Raw genomic sequence first — 17,015 nt, forward strand, 5'->3', positions numbered from 1 at the left:
AGGACACAGTCTCAAGCTGTGCCAGGGGAGGTTCAGGCTGGAGGTGAGGAGAAAGTTCTTCCCTGAGAGAGTTGTTAGCCATGGGAATGTGCTGCCCAGGGAAGTGGTGGAGTCCCCATCCCTGGAGGTGTTCCAGAGGGGACTGGATGTGGCACTTGGAGCCATGGTCTAGCCGTGAGGTCTGTGGTGCCAGCTTGGACTCGATGATCCTCGAGGTCTCTTCCAGCCTTGGCAATACTGTGAGACTGTGACACAGAGGTGCTAGGCAAGGCTCTCCTCTTGCAGCCCTTTCCCAGCTCCCTGCCACCAGTGGCCGCGTGTGGAAGGGGACAATGAGGAGCCCCAGGCCGTGGCCTCCCTCAGCAGCCCGCGGTGCCTGCGGCTGCCCAGCCCCTCGCTGCGACTCGCCGGTCACCACGCCGCCCTGAAGCAGCGCAGGTGGCCCCCAGGCTGGCGCCAGGCTGCTCCTCTCCGGCGGCAGCGGCAGCAGCAGGAGCAGGAGGCAGATCTAATTTGGCTGCCCTGCCTTCCAGCGGCCCCACTGAGCAGGTTTTAATTGTGTTAAACAAATACGAAGCAAGGGCAAAGGGGGCTGGGAGCCAAGCGGCCTGGGGGGAGCATCCTGGAGAGCCGGATGAGCTCTGAGGAAGGGCAGGGCTGGCCGCGGGAGCTGGGGCAGGCGCTGGGCAGAGCCGTGCGGGGCTGGCCGGGGCCGGAGGGGCGGTGCGGGGCTGCGGCTCCCTGCTGCGGGGCTGCGGCTCCCTGCTGCGGGCTGCTCTCGGCGCCTTGCTGCCTTCCGAGCGGTTTCTAAATGGCTGCTAAGTATCACTGTCAGGAGCAGGCTCATCTTCCCTTCCCTAATTAGAGGATCAGACAGCAATTTGTAATCCTTTGGAAGAGGAAGATCTGAGCGTCCCGGGCAGGGCAGCGCCGGGCTCAGCCAGCCAGGTGCGCGGGCACGGAGGGGGCAGAAAGGCTTCCTGAGGGTCCTGCGGCCTCTGCAAGAATCCTTCCCCCCCTCTTCTCTTCGGTCCCTTCCCCCCTTCTTCTCTTCGGTCCCTTCCCCCCTCTTCTCCTCTTCCTTGTCCAGGCTTTCGGCGCTTTCTTCCCCGCCGGTAGCCCAGGGCCGAGGCGATCGCCGCGGCAGCGCCAGCGGCAGCCTGGCTTGCCCGGCAGGCAGCTCCTGCCTGCCTCCGGGGGGGTGGAGGCGGCACGCTGGCACGGCTGGCAGGAGCCAGAGACCTTTGCACCGCTGGCGAGCTGGCTGGGCAGGGTTGTGCTGCACTTGGGATGGGCTAGGGGCCAGCAAGGCCCCGGGGCAAACCCACCCCAGCGCGGGGCTGGCGCTGGTAAGTATTGGCATTGCCCGCAGTGAGGCTGAAATGAGACCCGGGAGCAGAAGGGGAGGGTGGGGGAAAGCCAAGCAGGTGAAGAATAAGCTGCAAAGGATGAAGGTAGGAGGGCAAGGGATGCACAGAGGGCAAGGTGGAGAGCAGAGCAAGCTGCAGGGGCCCCAGCTGAGATGGGCAGGGAAGGGAGAGCAGCATGGAGCTGGGCTGGGACTGCTGGTCAGCAACAGCAGCTTGGGAAGGAGGAGTTTCTGTGTGGCTTTTGGGGAGATCAAACCATGCTGTAGAGAGCAAGCAGAGGTGGAGGCTCACAGAGCAGCCCCAGCAGCCTCTCTGCACAGACAAGAGGGGAGGGGAGAGAGGCCCTGGTGTGGAGTGGGGCTGAGCCAGCAGGGCAGCAGACAGAGCTGCAGGCATGGGGTGACCACGAGGGCCTAGGGGGTTTGGGGCTATCAAGAGCAGTGAGAGGCAGGATGAGTGCTCTGGGGGGACTGGGGGGTAGCAGTGTGCCGGGGGAGGGTGGTGCAGCCTCACCACGTTAGGGGCTGGCCCTTGCTGCCGGTGCCTTTAGCATCCATGGCTCTGGGAGGAGCAGTCCTGTCCTGCATGCATTAACCTTTGCAAATGCCTTGATAGGAGGTGCAGCCACCCGGCACGGGAGGGGCCGTGGCAGCGGTGCTGATGGGGCCGAGGCTGGCACCCTCAGGCACGAAGAGCCTGGCCCTGGGTCGCACAGCCTTGGGGGGAGCAGGTGCCCAGGAGGCAAGCAAGGGGGACAGAGCCCTCCCAGGTCACAGGGCAGAGATGCTGATGGAAGGAAGCAGCCAGAGGCAGGGACTGGAAGGAGCAGCACTTTGCTGCTGCATCTCTACAGCCCTCAGAGGAAGTGTCTGTGGAGACTCAGGGCACACTCTGCCCACCAGGGCACGGCCAAGCAGGGTGCCAGGGCTCTGGGGGACTCTGCCTTAGCTACACTCAGCCTTGCTCTCAGTGTCCCCTCCATAGGGCAGAGTGGTCTGAGAGGGCAGAGGGCATCTGCTTCTGGAGCAGCAGTGGTGTGGGCAGCAGGAGCAGGGCAGGGATGGTGCCCCTGGGCTGGGCACTGGGGAGGCTGCATCTTGAGTACTGGCTGCAGTTCTGATCCATTCACTCCCAGAAGGACATTGAGGGCTGGGGCAGGGCCAGAGAAGGGCAACCAAGCTGGGGAAGGGTCTGGAGAAGAGGGCTGGGGAGCAGCAGCTGAGGGAGCTGGGGGGGTTGAGTGTGGGGCAGAGGAGGCTGAGGGAGACCTCATTGCTCTCTGCAGCTCCCTGAGAGGAGGCTGCAGGGAGCTGGGGGCTGGGCTCTGCTCCCTGCTCTCAGGTGAGAGAAGGAGAGGAACTGGCCTGAGATTGTGCCAGGGGAGGCTGAGGTTGGAGAGGAGGCAAAATGTCTTTGCTGCAGAGTGGTGAGGGACTGGCAGAGGCTGCCCAGGGAGGTGGTGGAGTCCCCATGGCTGGAGGGGCTCCAGAGCCCTGTGGCCATGGCTGCTGGGGCCGTGGCTTGGTGGATGGTGGTGTGGGGTTGATGTTGGCCTGGGTGATCTGAGAGGGCTTTGCCAGCCAGGCATCCAGTGATGCTGTGGTTCCTCTCCTGGCCCCAGCTCTGCCCAGCTGCTGCTGAGTGCCTGGATGGGAGCCAGAGGCAGAAGGAGAAAGCAGAGGGTGCAGCAGGGAGGCTGCAGGTCACAGGGGTGGAGGCTCCAGAAGCCACTCCTCAGCTTTTGGAGCTCACTGGTGCAAAGCTCCACACAGCTGCACCTGAGGCAGCTGCCCACAACCCCCTGGGCAGAGTGGGGAGAGCCACCCAGCTCCTGCAGGAGCAGAGGGAGGTGGCAGTGGGCTGGAGCAGGGAGCTGTGAAGCCTTAGGAGCTGCCTGTCCCATGGGCCCTGGGCTCACACAGAGCTGAGTCTGCAGGGAGAAGACTGCTCTGGGGACTGACCAGAGGCTCCTGGGGGACAAGATTCAAGCTAAGCCTGGCTGCAAGTGGGCTGTAAGGAGTGAAGCACAGGAACAGGGTCACCTTTGTGTGAGCCAGGATCTGCAGGACAGGTTCTGGCTGTCTGGGGCAGCCTGAGCTGGCTGCCCTGCCCGTGGCCCAGGTGAATGCCACCTCCTGGGGAGTGCTGGCTGCAGGGGGTGCCAGCCTGGCCACAGCTGGGGCTGTTGGCACAGGGCTGCTCCCATGCACAGAAGTCCATCTGCTGCCTCCTGTGGTTGAGCACCTCCCAGGCCTCACCCCAGGCAGTTCACCCTGGAGCCATGGTGAACAGGTGCCTGCTGGTGATCACAGAGCCTGGCATCACCACCATGAGCCCTGCCATCACCACCATGAGCCCTGCCATCACCACCATGAGCCCTGGCATCACCACCACGAGCCCTGCCCTCCAGCCTGCCACCTTTGCCATGCTCAGCAGGCAGCTGCTGTCTGGTTTAGGCACACCAGAGGCCAGCCCCCCACAGGCTCTCCTCTCCTGGAGTGGCTCCACATGAAGTGGGGGGGCTGGCACCAGCACTGGCCCTGGGGTAGCTGAACTGTGGGGTGGGTGGGACCAAAGCTTGTCCCCTGTGTGCCAGCAGGACCCACAGGTCTGGCTCGGGCCTGGGGAGCCTGGGACGGCTGCAAGGGCTCCTGTCCTGTGCCAGGTGCCAGGCTGGTTGGGAGGCTGCTGCAGGAGCAGGAGGTTCAGGTGGAAGTGCCAACGATGCCCAAGTGTGGGGTGGGGAGGGGGAGCCACAGAAAGCAAACTGAGCTCTGCCTGCACCTTCCAGGTGTGTGTCCCATGCAGGCTGGGGGGAAGAGAGGCCACTGGAGATCCTCACTTAAGGTGGGACCGTGCCCAGGACCCTCCTGGGCAGGCAGGCAGAGCACCTCCTGCACTCTGCTCAGCCTCCCATGCTGAGACCTTGCCTTGCCTGCAGCTGAGTGTGGTCCTGCTGGCACTGGGGCCCAGAGCCCAGGGCAGCCCCCGTGCTGGAGAGCAGACTCCCTCCTTTGGATGCTGATCCCTCAGGTGGTGCCTGCCTGTGCTTGTCCCAGACCATGCCCTGACCCCATCTGAGGGCTGTGCTGGGGCTGGAGGGCTCAGGCCTTGCTCCCTGGGGGCAGGGAGGTTGCCTGGGGGCTGGGGCTGGGGGCTGGACCCAGGGCTGCCCAGGGCAGAGGCAGTCACAGAGGGCTGCAGTGCAGGGCTGGGGCTCCTCCCAAGCAGGCATGTCCTGGGTCACCTGGAGCAGAGAGGGACTGGGAAGGGAGGCTGGTGGGGGCTTTCTGGGGGCTTCACAGGCTGCTGGAGTGGCTCAAGAGGAGCTGGTGCCAGCCATGGCAGCTGCCCTGCTGGGGCTGAGGTGTTCCTGCAGCCCCAGCTTGGTTTGGCTCTCATGGGATGGTCTGCAGCTGCCCCCTAGGCACACCAGGCTGGGAGGTGTCATCTCCTCCTGGCACAGAGAGCTGCCAGGGCTGGCCCCAGCGCTCAGCAGGGGCTGGGGGGATGTGCAGGGCCCATGGCAGAGGGGGTTGAACCAGATGATCCTTGAGGTGCCTTCCAACCCTGATGATGCCACGTGCCCAGCTCAGCCCTGGCCATCTGGGGGTGCAGGCAGCCCAGAGGCAGTCCTGGGGGCATGTGATGCAGAAGGAGATTCATTTCATTCTGTTCCCCTCCCCCTCCCCCTCCCATCTTCTCCTTTCTCTCCTTAAATGATCAGATCTGGGGCAGGGAGCTGGCTGCCTGCATCTGCCAGCAGGGCACAGGCTGCCACAGCTCTGCACGGCCTTGACAGCAAAAGGCAGAGGGGAAGGCTGCCCTGGCCGTGCAGGCAGGGAAGGACACTGCCTGCTTTGGGCAGAGCAGAGGAGATCATCAAAGGGTTACAGAGAGCTCCCGGTGCGGGGAGAGGAGCGCGGCGCCGGCAGGGACAGCCAGGAGCTGCCAGAGCCAATCTCCTCCTGCCCCTTTCATCTTCCCTCCTCCTTAAAGCAGGGCAGGAGGCAGCAGCCTCGCACTGCTCCAGCTCCCTGCTGCTGCTGCTGAGGGGAAAAGCATCTGCAAGTGTGGCAGCTGGGGGGGCCTGGGGGAGGGCCAAGGGCATCCTGGCCTGCAGCAGGAAGAGTGTGGCCAGCAGGAGCAGGGAGCTCATCCTGCCCTGTGCTCAGCACTGCTCAGGCCACACCTGCAGTCCTGTGTCCAGCTCTGGGCTCCTCAGCTTAGGAAAGAGGTTGAGCTGCTGGAAGGTGTCCAGAGAAGGGCAACAAAGCTGGGGAGGGGTCTGGGGCACAGCCCTGTGAGGAGAGGCTGAGGGAGCTGGGGTTGCTTAGCCTGGAGAAGAGGAGGCTCAGGGGAGACCTTCTTGCTCAGCTGGGTCAGGAGGAGATGCAGCTGGGGCAGGAGCAGAGGTTGGAGCAGGAGCTGCAGCTGGGGCAGGAGCAGAGGTTGGAGCAGGAGCTGCAGCTGGGGCAGGAGCTGCAGCTGGGGCAGGAGCAGAGGTTGGGGCAGGAGCTGCAGCTGGGGCAGGAGCAGAGGTTGGGGCAGGAGCAGAGGTTGGGGCAGGAGCAGAGGTTGGGGCAGGAGCAGAGGTTGGGGCAGGAGCTGCAGCTGGGGCAGGAGCCCAGATCCTGCTGCCTGAAGGAAGCTGGCTCCACTCAGCAGGTTTCCCCCAGGGCTGTTTTAAGGCCACAGCTGATGGAGTGAAGGCTTTCAAAAGCTGCTGTGGCAGGTGAAAGCTGCACCTGTGGGAGCCTGGGGGGTTGGGCTCTTCTGCCAGGCAGCCAGCAGCAGAACAAGAGGACACAGTCTCAAGCTGTGCCAGGGCAGGTTCAGGCTGGAGGTGAGGAGAAAGTTCTTCCCAGCAAGAGAGATTGGCCCTGGGGATGTGCTGCCCAGGGAGGTGGTGGAGTCCCCATCCCTGGAGGTGTTCAGGAGGGGACTGGATGTGGCACTTGGAGCCATGGCTTAGTTGTCAGGAGGTGCTGGGCATTAGGTACTAGGTTGGACTGGATGATCTCTGAGGTCTTTTCCATCCTGGTTGATCCTCTGATTCCATGGGAGACCCAAGGAAGCCTCTCTGCAGCCCCAGCTCTGGCACAGCAGGCTGGAGGTTAAGGCAGCAGCAGCCTCCTGATCTTGGCTGGCTGGGTGCTGAGCTCCTGGGGCTGTGGATGCTTGTGCCCAAGGAGCTCAGCAGCTCACCCCTGGGGAGCCCAAGGGCCTGAGGACGTGGAGAGGACCTTTCCCAAAGTGCCACAAGCTGGGGAGGCTGCAGCTAGGCCAAAACTAGGCTGGGGCAGGAGGCAGCATGTGGGGATGAGCCTGGCCTAGCTCTGCCCTGGGCAAGCCCTGTTCCCCCCAGCCCTGCCTGCTGCCCTGCCTGCCTCCCCTACCTGGTGAGCTGCTGGGGGCTTTCCTCCTGCCCCTCTCCTGTGCCCATGGCAGTGGGTGACCAGCTTGTCCCCATGCACGTCCCAGCAGTGCCCATGGCTGGCAGCTGAACCTTCTCCTTGTGTGGAGCTGGCTCCCAGGGGGCAGCTGAGCTGCTGCCAGGCAGCTGGGCAGCCAGGAGGAGCCTACCCTGCCTGCAGCCTGCCAGCTGCTGCCCAGGCACCCCCACAGCCTGCCAGCTGCTGCCCAGGCACCCCCACAGCCTGCCAGCTGACAGCTCAGCCCCCACCCCAAGGGCTCCAGCAGCCATCAGGCTCCTGAGCCTTCCATCAGTTCAAGGTTGGAGCTGGTGGGGCTGATGGAGCTGATGGAGCTGGTGGAGCTGGTGGGGCTGATGGAGCTGGTGGAGCTGGTGGGGCTGGTGGGGTTGATGGAGCTGGTGGGGCTGATGGAGCTGGTGGAGCTGGTGGGGCTGGTGGGGCTGATGGAGCTGGTGGGGCTGATGGAGCTGGTGGGGCTGATGGAGCTGATGGAGCTGGTGGGGCTGATGGAGCTGGTGGGGCTGATGGAGCTGATGGAGCTGGTGGGGCTGATGGAGCTGGTGGGGCTGGTGGAGCTGGTGGGGCTGATGGAGCTGGTGGGGCTGGTGGAGCTGGTGGAGCTGGTGGGGCTGAGGGAGCTGGTGGAGCTGGTGGGGCTGGTGGGGCTGATGGAGCTGGTGGGGCTGGTGGGGCTGATGGAGCTGGTGGGGCTGATGGAGCTGGTGGGGCTGATGGAGCTGATGGAGCTGATGGGACAGGTGGAGCTGATGGAGCTGGTGGGGCTGATGGAGCTGGTGGAGCTGATGGGACAGGTGGGGCTGATGGAGCTGGTGGAGCTGGTGGGGCTGGTGGGGCTGGTGGAGCTGGTGGAGCTGGTGGAGCTGGTGGGGCTGGTGGGGCTGGTGGAGCTGGTGGGGCTGGTGGGGCTGAGGGAGCTGGTGGAGCTGGTGGGGCTGAGCGAGCTGGTGGGGCTGGTGGGGCTGAGGGAGCTGGTGGGGCTGATGGAGCTATTGGAGCTGGTGGGGCTGATGGAGCTATTGGAGCTGGTGGGGCTCCATGGAGCCACACTGCAGGCTCCTGTTCAGCTGCTGTCAACCAGCACCCCCAGGTCCCTCTCTGCCTGGCTGCTCTCAGCCACTCTGACCCCAGCCTGTAGCTCTGCCTGGGGTTGCTGTGGCCAATGTGCAGCCCCTGGCACTTGAATGTGTTCAGTCTCCTGCCCTTGGCCTCTGCCCCTCTGCCCAGCCTGTCCAGGTCCCTCTGCAGAGCTCTCCTTCCCTGCTCAGGGCACCTCCAAGCAGGGTGGGATCTCTCCCCACAGTCCCTCCTTCCAGTCTGGGAATCTGCTGCCTCCCAGCTCCACATCAGGGCCAAGCTGACCTTGGATTCCCTCCTCTAGGAAGTCTTTCTTCTGCCTCCTGAGTGTGGGACTGGAGGCAACCTGCACTCTGTGGAGCTCTGCTCCTCCTTCAGAGGCATCCACTGAGAGTCAGAACCACCTGGGTGACCTCCAGCCCCCAGCCATGCCCCAGGGGGGGCACAGGAGCTCACCACCTGCTGCAGCAAAGGAGGCAGAAGCTGCTCTCTCCCCAGCCAGCTCCTTCAACACAGCCTCACATGAGCAGCAGGGGAGAGGCAGGGGGTGAGGAGTGTGGACTGCACCCTCTGATGAAGGCTGAGGAGAGCAGTCTGCTCCTGCACTCGGTTTGCACCTGCAGGGCTTGGGGGCCAGATGCACAGAAGCCCCCTGGGAGGTGGGCAGCACAAGGTGGAACCATCCTGGGTGCCAGGGCAGTCTGCTTGGCACAAGTGGGGACTGCCAGTGCAGGAAGCAGCTCCTGGGGCAGCTCCTGATGCACTCAGCTGCTGAAGCCCTGGCTGAGGAAAGTGATGGAGCAGATTATCCTGGGGCCAAGGGCTCAGGCCCAGCCAGCATGGGGTTAGGAAGGGCAGGTCCTGCCTGACCAACCTGAGCTCCTTCCATGCCCAGGGCACTGCCTGGTGGCTGTGGGGCAGGCTGTGGATGGAGTCTGCCTGGGCTGCAGCAAGGCCTTTGCCACCATCCCCCACAGCAAGCTCCTGGCCAAGCTGTCAGCCCCTGGCTTGGCCAGCAGCAACTCTGAGCTGGGTTAGGAAGTGGCTGGAGGCTGAGCCCAGAGAGTGGTGGTGAATGGTGCCACAGCCAGCTGGCAGCCAGGCCCCAGTGCTGTGCCCCAGGGAGCAGTGCTGGGCCCTGTGCTCTTTAACATCTTCATTGGTGATCTGGAGGAGGGCATTGAGTCAGTCAGCAGCAAATGTGCAGCTGACAGCAAGCTGGGGGCAGGAGTTGGTCAGTCAGAGAGCAGAAGGGCTCTGCAGAGGGACCTGGCCAGGCTGGGCAGATGGGCAGAGCCCAACAGGATGGCATTCAACAAGGCCAAGTGCCAGGGGCTGCACTTTGGCCACAGCAACCCCAGGCAGTGCCACAGGCTGGGGGCAGAGTGGCTGAGAGCAGCCAGGCAGAGAGGGACCTGGGGGTGCTGATTGACAGCTGCCTGAACATGAGCCAGCAGTGTGCCCAGGGGGCCAAGAAGGCCAAGGGCATCCTGGCCTGCAGCAGGAAGAGTGTGGCCAGCAGGAGCAGGGAGCTCATCCTGCCCTGTGCTCAGCACTGCTCAGGCCACACCTGCAGTCCTGTGTCCAGCTCTGGGCTCCTCAGGTCAGGAAAGAGGTTGAGCTGCTGGAAGGTGTCCAGAGAAGGGCAACAAAGCTGGGGAGGGGTCTGGGGCACAGCCCTGTGAGGAGAGGCTGAGGGAGCTGGGGTTGCTTAGCCTGGAGAAGAGGAGGCTCAGGGGAGACCTTCTTGCTCTCTGCAACTCCCTGCAGGGAGGTTGGAGCCAGGTGGGGGTTGGGCTCTGCTCCCAGGCAGCCAGCAGCAGAACAAGAGGACACAGTCTCAAGCTGTGCCAGGGGAGGTTCAGGCTGGAGGGGAGGAAGAAATTCTTCCCAGCAAGAGAGATTGGCCCTGGGGATGTGCTGCCCAGGGAGGTGGTGGAGTCCCCATCCCTGGAGGTGTTTAGAGCCTGGCTGAGGCCCTTGGTGCCATGGTTGAGTTGATCAGATGGTGCTGGGGGAGAGGTTGGACTTGGTGATCTCTGAGCTCTTTTCCAACCTGGTTAATTCTGTTCTGTGCTGTGCTCTGCTCTGCTCTGCTATCCTATCCTTTGCTGTGCTGTGCTGTGCTGTGCTATGCCATCAGACCTGTGCTCTCTTTGTTCCCCCAGGGGATTTCAGGCTCCTGATAGGAAATGTGAGCTTTTGGGACAGTCCTCTGAGTCCTACCCTCTGCCCCTCTTAGGGCTCCTCCAGCTGCTGCCCTGAGGGGGCTGCAGGCCTGGCAGGCAGGTTGCTGCTGGGCTGCTCTGGGGTGCCAGGGCAGAGCACAGCCAGCTCTGATCTGCTGCTTCCCCAGCCTGGGGAGCAGCTCAGAGCAGCCCTTCAGCAGGGCTGCTTTATCCCCACTTCCTAATGCTCTTATCTTGAAGGCTGCCCTCAGATTAGGGCCCAGGCAGTCAGTTCCCCCTGGGCTTAAGGCAGTGCAGTTTTTCTTCCCCCTCCCTCATCTGCTGGGAGCCTAAGCTGCTCTTTTCCAAGTGCAGAGGGAGGGCAGCTCTGCAGGCCCTGTGCTGCTGAGCCAGGCAGCTGCCCTTCTCTGCAGCTTTGTGGCAGATCTGACTGCTCTGCACGGCCTGGACACCCCCACCCCCACCCCAGCTCCTCCTCCAAGCCCCTCAGAGCAGCTGTGTGATGTCCCCAGTGCACCAACAGCCAGAAGCTGCCCAGGGAGGTGCTGGGAGATTGAGCTTGGCTGTGAGGAAGAAGTTGTTGCCCAGGAGGGTGGTGAGAGCCTGGCACAGGCTGCCCAGGGAGGTGGTGGAAGCCTCCTGCCTGGAGGTGTTTGCAGCCAGGCTGGAGGTGGCTGTGAGCAACCTGCTGTGGTGTGAGGTGTCCCTGCCCATGGCAGGGGGTTGGGGCTGGCTGAGCCTTCCAGCCCTGGCAGCTCTGTGCCTCTATGATAAGGTGCAAGGTCCTCTTAGGAGCAGGGAGCAGGAGCAGGGAGCTCATCCTGCCCTGTGCTCAGCACTGCTCAGGCCACACCTGCAGTCCTGTGTCCAGCCCTGGGCTCCTCAGGTTAGGAAAGAGGTTGAGCTGCTGGAAGGTGTCCAGAGAAGGGCAACAAAGCTGGGGAGGGGTCTGGGGCACAGCCCTGTGAGGAGAGGCTGAGGGAGCTGGGGTTGCTTAGCCTGGAGAAGAGGAGGCTCAGGGGAGACCTCATTGCTCTCTGCAACTCCCTGCAGGGAGGTTGGAGCCAGGTGGGGGTTGGGCTCTGCTCCCTGGCAGCCAGCAGCAGAACAAGAGGACACAGTCTCAAGCTGTGCCAGGGGAGGTTCAGGCTGGAGATGAGGAGAAAGTTCTTCCCAGCAAGAGAGATTGGCCCTGGGGATGTGCTGCCCAGGGAGGTGGTGGAGTCCCCATCCCTGGAGGTGTTTAGGCAGAGCCTGGCTGAGGCCCTTGGTGCCATGGTGTAGTTGATCAGATGGTGCTGGGGGAGAGGTTGGACTGGGTGATCTCTGAGCTCTTTTCCAGCCTGGTTAGCTCTGCTCTGCTCTCCTCACCATGCTGGAGCCTGGGGCCCTGCCTGGGCACCCTCAGCAGGCTGTAGCTTGGTCTTTGGTCTCTGAGAGCTGTGGAGCCCCTGGAGCCAGGGCAGCAGTGGTGTCTGTTTCCACAGGGCCCTAAGGAGGGGCTGAGGCCATCTGAGGCTGTGCCCTCAGCAGTGTGACCTGCAGCCACTCCTGGGGGGCTGCTTGCTGCTGCTGGGCTCAGGAGCCCATGGCCACGCTTTGCAGCAGGGCTGGAGGAGGGAGGCCTGGGCTTGCAGCCCTGCCACAGCCCTTCTCTGCCTCTGCCTCTGCTGCAGGGCTGAGGCTGTGCCTCTCTGCATGCCCTGGCAGGGCTCTGCCAGTCCTGGTGGGCACCCAGAGCAGCAGGGGCACATGGGGAGCCCCGGGGGGCTGGTGGAGGGGAATGCCAGTGGGAGCTGCTGGGCATGGCTCTGCTCTGACCCCAGCAGGGTCTGGGTGACCTCTGCAGCAGGAGCATCTCTGCTGGATCCCTTCCTGGGCACCTGGGTGGGCCTGAAGGGACCTAGGGTGGGGGCAAGAGCAAAGGAGGCTGAATCTTACCGGGTGGGGAAGGGGCTGGAGCTGTCCCCTGCCTCCCTGGCCTCACCCCCATCTCTGTCCTCCCCAGCCCCAGGAGCCTGCTGAGCAGGGTCACAGAGCTGCTGCCTGGCTCTGACCACCCCAGCCCATGGAGCAGCAGCGTGCCCCAGCCTGTGAATGACAGCAGCACCCTGCCAGGAGCCGCCTCGGGGAGCAGCTGGACTGTGAGTGCACCGCGGGCAGGGCGCCCCCCAGCGGGGGGCTGCGGGCTGGCAGGCAGGGGGCTCCTCTCTGCAGCTGTTGCTGCCCTGGGAGGGCAGAAGAGGGCCTGGGCAGAGCAAAAGGGGGAGGGGTAGAGCTGGGGGCTGTCGGGGGGCAGAGGGGAGCCGGTAGGAGGTGCCTGGGGCAGGGGGTGGCTGGGGGGCAGGCAGAGCTGGGGGGGGTCTCTGCTCCAGCTGGTGGCTGTGGTGCTGGGCAGTGGCTGGAGCAATGCCACAGCACAGGGGCACCCAGGCTCCTGCTGTGCCCTCGTGGAGCCCAGAGCAGCCACAAGCCAAGGGGCAAGCAGAGCCAGGAGGCATCTGCAGCCATACAGGCAGGGGGGGCTGGGGGCTGCCTCCCACCATGGGCTGCCTGCTTGGTGTGAGCCTCTGACCATGAGTTCAGCTACACACCTGCTGCTCCCCCAATCCCTGACTCCTGCTGCTCCCCAGGTCCCTGACTCCTGCTGCTCCCCCAGTCCCTGACTCCTGCTGCTCCCCCAGTCCCTGACTCCTGCTCCCCAAGTCCCTGACTCCTGCTGCTCCCCCAGTCCCTGACTCCTGCTGCTCCCCCGGTCCCTGACTCCTGCTGCTCCCCCAATCCCTGACTCCTGCTGCTCCCCTGGTCCCTGACTCCTGCTGCTCCCCCAATCCCTGACTCCTGCTGCTCCCCAGTCCCTGACTCCTGCTGCTCCCCTGGTCCCTGACTCCTGCTGCTCCCCCAATCCCTGACTCCTGCTGCTCCCCAGTCCCTGACTCCTGCTGCTCCCCTGGTCCCTGACTCCTGCTGCTCCCCCAATCCCTGACTCCTGCTGCTCCCCCAGGTCCCTGACTCCTGCTGCTCCCCCAATCCCTGACTCCTGCTGCTCCCCAGGTCCCTGACTCCTGCTGCTCCCCCAATCCCTGACTCCTGCTGCTCCCCCAGTCCCTGACTCCTGCTGCTCCCCCAAGGTCCCTGACTCCTGCTGCTCCCCCAGTCCCTGACTCCTGCTGCTCCCCCAATCCCTGACTCCTGCTGCTCCCCCAAGGTCCCTGACTCCTGCTGCTCCCCCAATCCCTGACTCCTGCTGCTCCCCCAGTCCCTGACTCCTGCTGCTCCCCCAATCCCTGACTCCTGCTGCTCCCCCAGGTCCCTGACTCCTGCTGCTCCCCCAATCCCTGACTCCTGCTGCTCCCCCAGTCCCTGACTCCTGCTGCTCCCCCAATCCCTGACTCCTGCTGCTCCCCAGGTCCCTGACTCCTGCTGCTCCCCAGGTCCCTGACTCCTGCTGCTCCCCCAGGTCCCTGACTCCTGCTGCTCCCCCAATCCCTGACTCCTGCTGCTCCCCCAATCCCTGACTCCTGCTGCTCCCCCAGGTCCCTGACTCCTGCTGCTCCCCCAGTCCCTGACTCCTGCTGCTCCCCCAATCCCTGACTCCTGCTGCTCCCCCAGGTCCCTGACTCCTGCTGCTCCCCCCAGTCCCTGACTCCTGCTGCTCCCCAGGTCCCTGACTCCTGCTGCTCCCCCAGGTCCCTGACTCCTGCTGCTCCCCCAATCCCTGACTCCTGCTGCTCCCCAGGTCCCTGACTCCTGCTGCTCCCCCAATCCCTGACTCCTGCTGCTCCCCCAATCCCTGACTCCTGCTGCTCCCCCAGTCCCTGACTCCTGCTGCTCCCCCAAGGTCCCTGACTCCTGCTGCTCCCCCAGTCCCTGACTCCTGCTGCTCCCCCAATCCCTGACTCCTGCTGCTCCCCCAAGGTCCCTGACTCCTGCTGCTCCCCCAATCCCTGACTCCTGCTGCTCCCCCAGTCCCTGACTCCTGCTGCTCCCCCAATCCCTGACTCCTGCTGCTCCCCCAGGTCCCTGACTCCTGCTGCTCCCCCAATCCCTGACTCCTGCTGCTCCCCCAGTCCCTGACTCCTGCTGCTCCCCCAATCCCTGACTCCTGCTGCTCCCCCAAGGTCCCTGACTCCTGCTGCTCCCCCAATCCCTGACTCCTGCTGCTCCCCCAGTCCCTGACTCCTGCTGCTCCCCCAATCCCTGACTCCTGCTGCTCCCCCAATCCCTGACTCCTGCTGCTCCCCCAATCCCTGACTCCTGCTGCTCCCCCAGTCCCTGACTCCTGCTGCTCCCCCAATCCCTGACTCCTGCTGCTCCCCAGGTCCCTGACTCCTGCTGCTCCCCCCAGTCCCTGACTCCTGCTGCTCCCCAGGTCCCTGACTCCTGCTGCTCCCCCAGGTCCCTGACTCCTGCTGCTCCCCCAATCCCTGACTCCTGCTGCTCCCCAGGTCCCTGACTCCTGCTGCTCCCCCAATCCCTGACTCCTGCTGCTCCCCCAATCCCTGACTCCTGCTGCTCCCCCAGTCCCTGACTCCTGCTGCTCCCCCAAGGTCCCTGACTCCTGCTGCTCCCCCAGTCCCTGACTCCTGCTGCTCCCCCAATCCCTGACTCCTGCTGCTCCCCCAAGGTCCCTGACTCCTGCTGCTCCCCCAATCCCTGACTCCTGCTGCTCCCCCAGTCCCTGACTCCTGCTGCTCCCCCAATCCCTGACTCCTGCTGCTCCCCCAGGTCCCTGACTCCTGCTGCTCCCCCAATCCCTGACTCCTGCTGCTCCCCCAGTCCCTGACTCCTGCTGCTCCCCCAATCCCTGACTCCTGCTGCTCCCCCAAGGTCCCTGACTCCTGCTGCTCCCCCAATCCCTGACTCCTGCTGCTCCCCCAGTCCCTGACTCCTGCTGCTCCCCCAATCCCTGACTCCTGCTGCTCCCCCAATCCCTGACTCCTGCTGCTCCCCCAATCCCTGACTCCTGCTGCTCCCCCAGTCCCTGACTCCTGCTGCTCCCCCAATCCCTGACTCCTGCTGCTCCCCAGGTCCCTGACTCCTGCTGCTCCCCAGGTCCCTGACTCCTGCTGCTCCCCCAGGTCCCTGACTCCTGCTGCTCCCCCAATCCCTGACTCCTGCTGCTCCCCCAATCCCTGACTCCTGCTGCTCCCCCAGGTCCCTGACTCCTGCTGCTCCCCCAGTCCCTGACTCCTGCTGCTCCCCCAATCCCTGACTCCTGCTGCTCCCCCAGGTCCCTGACTCCTGCTGCTCCCCCCAGTCCCTGACTCCTGCTGCTCCCCAGGTCCCTGACTCCTGCTGCTCCCCCAATCCCTGACTCCTGCTGCTCCCCACGTCCCTGACTCCTGCTGCTCCCCACGTCCCTGACTCCTGCTGCTCCCCCGAGGTCCCTGACTCCTGCTGGGGGCTAGATGGGCAAGAAGGTACAGATGCCTGGCCCCCCTCCAGGGAGCTGGAGCAGAGGCTGGTGCAGGGAAGAGCTGCAGCCCTCAGGCACACAGGGAGTTGTGTTTCTGCCCCAGGCAGGGCCAAGGGCAGGGCCTGGAATCCAGCAGCATTGTCACAGCTGCTGAGGTCCACTGTGAAGGGTCTTGTCTGAAAGCAGCAGGCACTGGAGAGGTGGTGAAGAGGCAGGGAGGAGGAAAGGGCAGGAGAGATCTCCTGTCACAGCCCAGGAGGTGACTCTGCTCCCAGCAGCAGCTCAGCCAAACCCAACCATTCCAACAGCCTGGGGGCAGCCTCCCAAAGGGGGAGGATGGTGAGGAGATCACATAAACAGCAAGAGCATGGCAGAGGCTTTTCCTTCACAGCCTTGGAGCCTTGGAAGCACCTGGGGGACCCCAGGGGGGTGCAGAGAGTGCAGAGGCTGCTGTGGGTTCCCTGTCCTGGCCCTGATGCTGCTCAGAAGTAAATAAGGAGTAAAAAGTCCCAAGAGAGGCTGCTGGAGAGCTCCTGACCCTCACAGCCCCTGGCCTTGTCACCACAGCAGCTACTGACCTCCCTCTCTGAACTGCCCCAGGGACCTCCATCAGGCTTTTTAGGCCAGCTGAGCTTTCTGCCCAGCCTGTGGGCAGCAGCAGAGTCTCTTTGTAGCCCTCTGGGCTCATTGAGGCAGAAGCTGTGTGGTTCTCTGCTGGCTGCCACCCAGGGAGGTTTCTCCCCGCCACTGAGGCCCTGGCAAGTGGGGCAGAGGTCTCAGGGAGATCTGGGGGTGAGGCTGGAGCTCATGGCTGGATGGAGGGGTGGGCTGTGCTCCTGTGAGGCACCTGGGCTGGATGGAGGACCCAGGGCATGCACAGCCACAAGCTCTTCCCTCCTGCCAGCCTCCCTCCTCAGCAGCTCATGCACAAAGAGCACCAACTGAGCACTGCCTGCTGAGAGCTGAGCTCCAGGAAGCTCCCACACCCTAGTGCCAAGAACAGGGGAAGGACCAGAAGGAAGTGAAATCAGATGGGCTTGGATGTTCCTGCCCAGAGGATGGCTGAGGCAAAGCTTGGGGTCTGACCTGGGGAGGAAAAGCTGAGAGCCAATGGTCACAGTCCCCATGGGTCTGCAGAGGGGAGAGTGTCCTTAGGCCAGGAGAGGCCACTGGGCACAGCCCTGACCTCTGCAGCAGGGGCACTGAGAGGCTGTGCTTGGTGAGACAAGAAAGGGAAGGGACTCCTGGGGTGTCAGGGAGGGATAGGACTGGGGGGGATGGATCCAAGCTGGAGGAGGGGAGATTGAGCTTGGTTGTGAGGAAGAAGTTGCTCCCCAGGAGGGTGGTGAGAGCCTGGCACAGGCTGCCCAGGGAGGTGGTGGAAGCCTCCTGCCTGGAGGTGTTTGCAGCCAGGCTGGAGGTGGCTGTGAGCAACCTGCTGTGGTGTGAGGTGTCCCTGCCCATGGCAGGGGCTTGGGGCTGGCTGAGCCTTGAGCTCCCTTCC

General features: G+C 64.2%; 1 protein-coding gene across 1 annotated transcript in view; it reads left to right on the forward strand.

The window, feature by feature from the left end:
* The first annotated feature begins 12,104 nt into the window (after positions 1-12,104).
* Positions 12,105-17,015, forward strand: part of DLGAP4 (DLG associated protein 4) — a 138,961-nt gene continuing 134,050 nt past the window's right edge. The window contains exon 1 of the mRNA XM_068167346.1: positions 12,105-12,236. The gene's annotated coding sequence lies outside the window, so the exon portion shown is untranslated. The remainder of the gene's footprint in view (positions 12,237-17,015) is intronic.

The sequence above is a fragment of the Melanerpes formicivorus genome, unplaced genomic scaffold (genome assembly GCF_026170545.1).
Source record: "Melanerpes formicivorus ecotype bairdi unplaced genomic scaffold, bMelFor1.0.p_v2 SCAF_115, whole genome shotgun sequence".
NCBI lineage: Eukaryota > Metazoa > Chordata > Aves > Piciformes > Picidae > Melanerpes > Melanerpes formicivorus.